This window comes from Eulemur rufifrons, chromosome 30, assembly GCF_041146395.1.
Source record: "Eulemur rufifrons isolate Redbay chromosome 30, OSU_ERuf_1, whole genome shotgun sequence".
Classification (NCBI taxonomy): domain Eukaryota; kingdom Metazoa; phylum Chordata; class Mammalia; order Primates; family Lemuridae; genus Eulemur; species Eulemur rufifrons.
In genome coordinates this window covers 67,618,869-67,625,981 of record NC_091012.1, presented here as the reverse complement: position 1 = coordinate 67,625,981, position 7,113 = coordinate 67,618,869, and positions in this window count along the sequence as shown.

Sequence of the window (7,113 nt, the reverse complement as noted above, 5' to 3'; positions counted from 1 at the left end):
TCTAAGGAAATTATCTATCTTTCTATCTAATCTATCATCTATGTACTGATCCCTCCCCCTCTCCGTTTTTAGATAAATGGTAGCATACTTTACACACTTTTCTCCACCTTGCTTTTTTCACCTAAAAATATACCAGCAGATCAAAGTAGTATATAGAGAATATATTCTTCATTATTTTTATGGCTTCCATACACTGAATGTATTGCATTTGATTCAACCAGTCCCTTATTGATGAACATTTGGTTAAGTTTTTAACATTCTGCTATTACATGTAGAGTTGCAATGAATAACCTAGTATATATGTTGTGATAAAGTATTTTTGCCAGTGTGTCTTTGGGATGGATTCCTAGAAGTGGGATTGCTGAGTGAAAGGATAAATGCTTATGTAATTTTGCCAGATATTGACCATTTCCCCTCCAGTGGGGTGGTGCTATTTTATATTCCCACCATCAAAGCATGAGAGTGCTTGTTCACAGCCTCACCAAAAGACTATGTGGTCAAACCTTTAAATTTTTGTCAGTATTGTAAGTGATAATCATATCTTGGTTAGTTTTAATTTATATTCTTGTTATTATGAATAAGGTTGAACATTTTTTCATATATTTGAGCCATTTGTATATTTTTTTTCTGAGAACTGTCTTGACAGTTTTAAAAAAGCCATATTCAATGTGTTTCAATCTATTATAGTCTGTTTTAATGCTCAAGTTCTATCTTTGGCCAGTGACAGCCACTTCAGGTTTTCGTTTTTTATGATTTAAAAAAATTTCAAAATATTAAGGGGGGGGGCTGGGAGATGTGGCTCACATCTGTAATTCTAGCACTTTGGGAGGCCGAGGCAGGAGGATCACTTGAGGTCAGGAGTTTGAGACCAGCATGAGCAAAAGCTAGACCCTGTCTCTACAAAAAGTAGAAAAGTTCATTCCTTTTTATGGCTGAGTAGTATTCCATGAGAGTATCGAGCCCACGACATTCATTCATTCATCCATTCATTCCCAAGTACTGAGTAACTGGCTGCTCCAGACAGTGTTTCAGGCAAGATGGCAATGTTTATGTTAGCCTGGCTACTACTACGTTGCCCGACCAATGCCCTGACTGAACATTGATAAACATCTAGCCAGACTGATCAGGCAGGAATGATTCCTCTCCAATGTCAAACTAGAGCTAAACTAACAAAGTTAAGTAATCACCTGGAATAAAAAGAAATGGTGCGAGTATTTTCTTCCCTTAGGACTCATCCTGCAATGAAGACGTAGCACTAAAGCTTCATATATTAAGCAAATGTGTGTATTTCATTTCTTGCTTACATTTCCAGGTGCTGTCTATAATAGCTATGTTCTATGCAGTTTATGTGAAAGTCATCTCTTTATGTGAGAGGGAAAGCAGAGTAGGCCAGGACTAACATTTGTTGAAGTACTATTGTGTGCCAGACATTCTTTGTAGTTTTTTGCATTATGTTTTCTCTTAGGGTCACTTAGAAGATAAAGGAGGACAAGAAAGCATATTTTTTTAAAAAACAAAGGAAATGGCACAGGGATTTTCTATTCTTTTCTCAACCCCAGAAGGTAATTCATCTTACAACATGGAAGTATCACTAGATCTCATCTACACAGGATTTCCAATTTATTTCTCACGCCTCTGTGGTTGAAGTGGCAAAATTTACCACCTCCACTGAGAAGACAGAGGCTCAGGAGAGGTGATAACATATAAAACTCTCTCAGTCATTTATGGAGTAGAGCAGAGCTTCACAAATTTCAGCATGCACGTTTTGTAGGCATGTAGACATTAATTGCTGGCCTTCCCCGCCTAGGGTTTCTGATTCAGACCATTTGGTGAAACCCAAGGATATGCATTTCTAACAAGTTCCCTGGTGATGCTGATGCCACTGGTTCAGGGACCACAGTCTGAGAGTCACTAATGCAGATAATAAGTAAACAAACAAAAACTGCATTTACCCTTTACAGAACACCTAGAGAATCAACACTGGGCTGGGAGGATCAAAGCAAAGGGGTCACAGTGTGTGGTGTGCCCAGATCTGTGACCTGGACCATACACTCAGGCAATGGGTGACATCATGGGACCAGTCACTAGTTCCCTGGATCAGCTCATGTGGGCATTTATGATTTCATCTCCCACCTTGGGGATCCTGGTGGGTGAGGTTAATCCCTCCAGGGTCCCAAGATCTTTCTTGATCTTAATGGCTATTCAAATTACTAATTATTAAATCCATAATTCAGCTCAGGGTATAGGAAGTTAGGAGAAGATTGAGTAATCAGGGAAATTGCCTTGTAAATGCCTGCTTAGTAGTGAAACCCAGAATTACTCTAAAGCTTTTCCCATTGTGTTTGGAAGCCTCCAGGGCTCTAAGTGCTCTAATTTCTCTGGGCAATTGATGCTGGTAAGGATATTGCTTAATTTTTAAAAATAGTGAGTTGAGGCCGGGCGCGGTGGCTCACGCCTGTAATCCTAGCACTCTGGGAGGCCGAGGTGGGCGGATCGTTTGAGCTCAGGAGTTCGAGACCAGCCTGAGCAAGAGTGAGACCCCACCTCTACTAAAAATAGAAAGAAATTATATGGACAGCTAAAAATATATATAGAAAAAATTAGCCGGGCATGGTGGCACATGCCTGTAGTCCCAGCTATTCGGGAGGCCGAGACAGGAGGATCGCTTGAGCTCAGGAGTTTGAGGTTGCTGTGAGCTAGGCTGACGCCACGGCACTCACTCTAGCCTGGGCAACAGAGTGAGACTCTGTCTCAAAAAAAAAATAAAAATAAAAATAGTGAGTTGTATTACTTCCAAATTATGATATTATTGAAAAATTTAAAACACGTATGGCAAAAAAAATCAGTAAAGCTTGTCTGAAATGGCTACAGCAAATATTTACAAATTATATGTGGCTAATTCTGAAATATGAATCATTACCAGTAGCCAATATAGAAAGATGGGCAAATGAGGTAAGCAGCCTCTAAGATGGTTTCAGTGAACAATGCCTCCTAGGGTTCATGCACTTGTGTAATCCCGATCCTTTCAGGTGGGCTGGGAGTTGAGTTAGGCTAAGTAATTAAAGCTACAATTACTCTAAAGCTTTTCCCTTTGTGTCCTGAACCCTCCAGGGCTCTGAATGCTCTAATCTCCTGGGGGCTGGCATTTGATGCTCCCTAGGGTATTGCTCAATTTCTGTTATAACGAACTGTTTTATTTATTTGTAAAATATACATGATATAAAACTTACCATTTGAATCATGCTAAGTGTACAGTTCAGTGGCATTAAGTACATTCACATTGTTGTGCAACCACCACCATCCATCTCCAGGACTCTTCGTCTTGCATAACTGAAACTCTATACCTGTTAAATGATAACTTCCTATCCTCTTCTTCAGCCTCTGCAACCACCATTCTCCTTTCTATTTCTATGAATTTGACTACTCAAGGTACCTCATATAAGTGGAATCATACAGTTTTTGTCCTTCGGTGTCTGACTTCTTTCAATTAGCATAATATTTTCAAGGTTCAGCCATATTAGAGCATGAAGCAGACTTTCCTTCCTTTTTAAGGCTGAATAATATTCTGTTGTATGGATATACCATGTTTTGTTTATCCATTCATCCATTCATGGACATTTGGGTTGTTTCCACCTTTTGGATATTGTGAATAATGCTGCTATGAGCATGGGTATGCAAATATCTGTTCAAGTCCTTGCTTCCACTTCTTTTGGGTATATACCTAGAAGTGGAATTGCTGGATCATGTGGTTATTCTACACTTTTTTTTTTTTTTGAGGAACTGCCATACTGTTTTCCACAGTGGCTGCACCATTTTACATTCCACCAGGAACACACAAGGGTTCCAATTTCTCCACATCCTCACCAACATTTATTATTTTCCCTTTTTTTGACAATAGCTATCCTAATGTGTGTGATTTATTATTTATTTACTTATTTATTTTTGAGACAGAGTCTTGCTCTGTCACCCAGGCTGGAGTCTAGTAGCCTCATCATAGCTCACTGCAACCTCGAACTCCTGGGCTCAAGCAATCCTTCTGCCTCAGCCTCCTGAGTAGCTGGGACTATACTCACACACCACCGTGCCCAGCTAATTATTCTATTTTTAGTAGAGGCATGCCTTGCTCTTGCTCAGTCTGGTCTTGAACTCCTGAGCTCAAGCAATATTCCTGATTCAGCCTCCCAAAGTGTTAGGATTACAGGTGTGAGCCACAGTGCCCCGCCTAGGATTAATTTTTAAAATAAACTTTATTTTGTAATAATTTTAGATTTACAAAGCTGTATAATCTTTTTGTTTTTTTGTTTTTATTGGAGACAGAATCTTGCTCTGTTGCCCGGGCTAGAGTGCCGTGGCATCAGCCTAGCTCACAGCAACCTCAAACTCCTGGGCTCAAGCAGTCCTTCTGCCTCAGCCTCCCAGAGTGCTAGGATTACAGGCATGAGCCACTGTGCCTGGCCACAAAGCTGTATAATTTTAATTAACAACATTATTGAAAAATTTAAAATACTGTGTAAGGCAGAAAAGAAAAGCAAAATTTATGTGAAAAGTAGAGAGAATATTTTCAAACTGTATGAGGCTTATATTTGTGATATGTTAGGTGGACTGACTTACCAAGAGAGGCGGGTCAATGATGTCAACAGAGAATTCATGGCCGGCACGGTGGCTCACGCCTGTAATCCTAGCACTCTGGGAGACCGAGGTGGGAGGATCACTCGAGGTCAGGAGTTCGAGACCAGCCTGAGCAAAAGCGAGACCCCCATCTCTACTAAAAATAGAAAGAAATTAGCTGGACAACTAAAAATAGATCTAGAAAAAATTAGCCGGGCATGGTGGCACATGCCTGTAGTCCCAGCTACTCGGGAGGCTGAGGCAGGAGGATTGCTTGAGCCCAGGAGTTTGAGGTTGCTGTGAGCTAAGCTGATGCCACGACACTCTAGCCCGGCAACAGAGTGAGACTCTGTCTCAAAAAAAAAAAAAAATAGAGACTTCATTACATGAGCAATATTTGTGCCCAGTAAACATGAGCTAATGAAATGCCAGTGAAAATTAGAGATAGCATATTAAGTGAAACAGGCAAATTGTGGAAGAATATATATAACATGATTATAATTCTGAAGAATATGTGCACTTTTGAATATTTTATGTAAATATTTTCTTTATACATAGCTATACATTAGTAAATTACATACACAGAAATGCCTCTGGAGAACATGCATCTGTCTATTTTCACTGAATATCTTTGGGTTAGGGAGTGCGGGTCAGGCAGATGGGATAGACAGGATATAAAGGTATACACATATACCTTTTGGTCCTGTTTGAGATTTTGTAATCAGGAAAATTTATTTAGATAAAAATTTGTAAAGAGCAAAAATATAGAACCCGACTGGCAAAAATTAGGTACATATATATTATGTTTTGGAAATATGTGCACAATATGGTGGTTTCTTGGAGGAAAAGCAGAGTAAAGCTATTGATCTGACAGTCTATCTGTTTATGTGTGTGTTTCTACGTCTCAGACTTCTTCACTCCAAATAATCACACACACAAGCAGCTTTCTCTTCAGCTAAAGCAGGAAGTGGATGTCTAGTTTTAGGGCTTAGAGACCACAGAAAGTCCTGTATTCAGAGGATTACTGCCAATGGGTGGGAAATTCCAGAAAGATCTGGCTGACGTCAAGAATTCCAAACCCCCTCCCTCATTACCTCCTCCCCTTGCAAAGCCTCCTGTCCTGACTTTCAGAATTGAAACTCTGATTTCGATCACTAGGTGGCATCTGTCTCCACTTTCTCTCACAATTTATTTTTTTTATTATTTATTTATTTATTTATTTTTTTGCGACAGTCTCGCTCTGTTGCCCTGGGCTAGAGTGCCGTGGCGTCAGCCTAGCTCACAGCAACCTCAAACTGGGCTCAAGCAATCCTTCTGCCTCAGCCTCCCGAGTAGCTGGGACTACAGGCATGTGCCACCATGCCCGGCTAAGGTGTTGTCATGGGAAATAATTGGGCCCTTTCTGTTGACCAATGCCAGCTGCAGGCGTTGCAGTTTTCCATGCATCTCATCAATTTGCTGAGCATACTTCTCAGATGGAATGGTTTCGCCGGGATTCAGAAAGCTGTAGTGGATCAGACCAGCAGCAGACCACCAAACGGTGACCATGACCATTTTTGTGCAAGTTTGGCTTTGGGAAGTGCTTTGGAGCTTCTTCTCGGTCTAACCACTTAGCTGGTCATCACTGGTTGTCATATAAAATCCACTTTTCATCACATGTCACAATCCAATTGAGAAATGGTTTGTTGTTGTTACACACAATAAGATAAGATGACACTTCAAAACAAGGAGTTTTTTGATTTTCTGTCAGCTCACGAGGCACCCACTTATTGAGCTTTTTCACCTTTCCAATTTGCTTCAAATGCCAAATGACTGTAGAATGGTCGACCTTGAGTTCTTTGGCAACTTCTTGTGTAGTTGTAAGAGGATCAGCTTCGATGATTGCTCTCAGTTGGTCGTTGTCAACCTCCAATGGCTGGCCACTGCGCTCCTCATCTTTGAGGCTCTCATCTCCTTTGCAAAATTTCTTGAACCACCACTGCACTGTACGTTCATTAGCAGTTTCTGGGCCAAATGCGTTGTTGATTTTGCGAGTTGTCTCCGCTGCTTTACAACCCATTTTGAATAAGAAAGTCTCCCTAATTTGCTTTTTGTCTAACATCATTTCCATAGTCTAAAATAAATATAAAATAAACAGCAAGTAATAAGTCATTAGCAAAAAAACATAAAGCGAGAAATGTGCATTAAAATGTTGTATAACGTAACCACATTTAAGAATGTATTCCAATATCAAATGGCAAATTTCAACAATACTAAAACCACAATTACTTTTGCACCGACCTAAATAGGATAAAAACATTTCCAGGTTCCATCTTACCCTGGCTTCAATACATACAACTTCCTAGTATTGCCACATCGTGTCCCCTTTTAGATGATAGATTTCTAGAACTCAGGGTATGGCTGTGTTACATTTGTTTGGAATGGTGCACATATGTTATGAAATTATGCATACATATGGGTACCAGTTCAGCAAGTTCTTTTGATGGAGATAAAACCCCTTTCTTT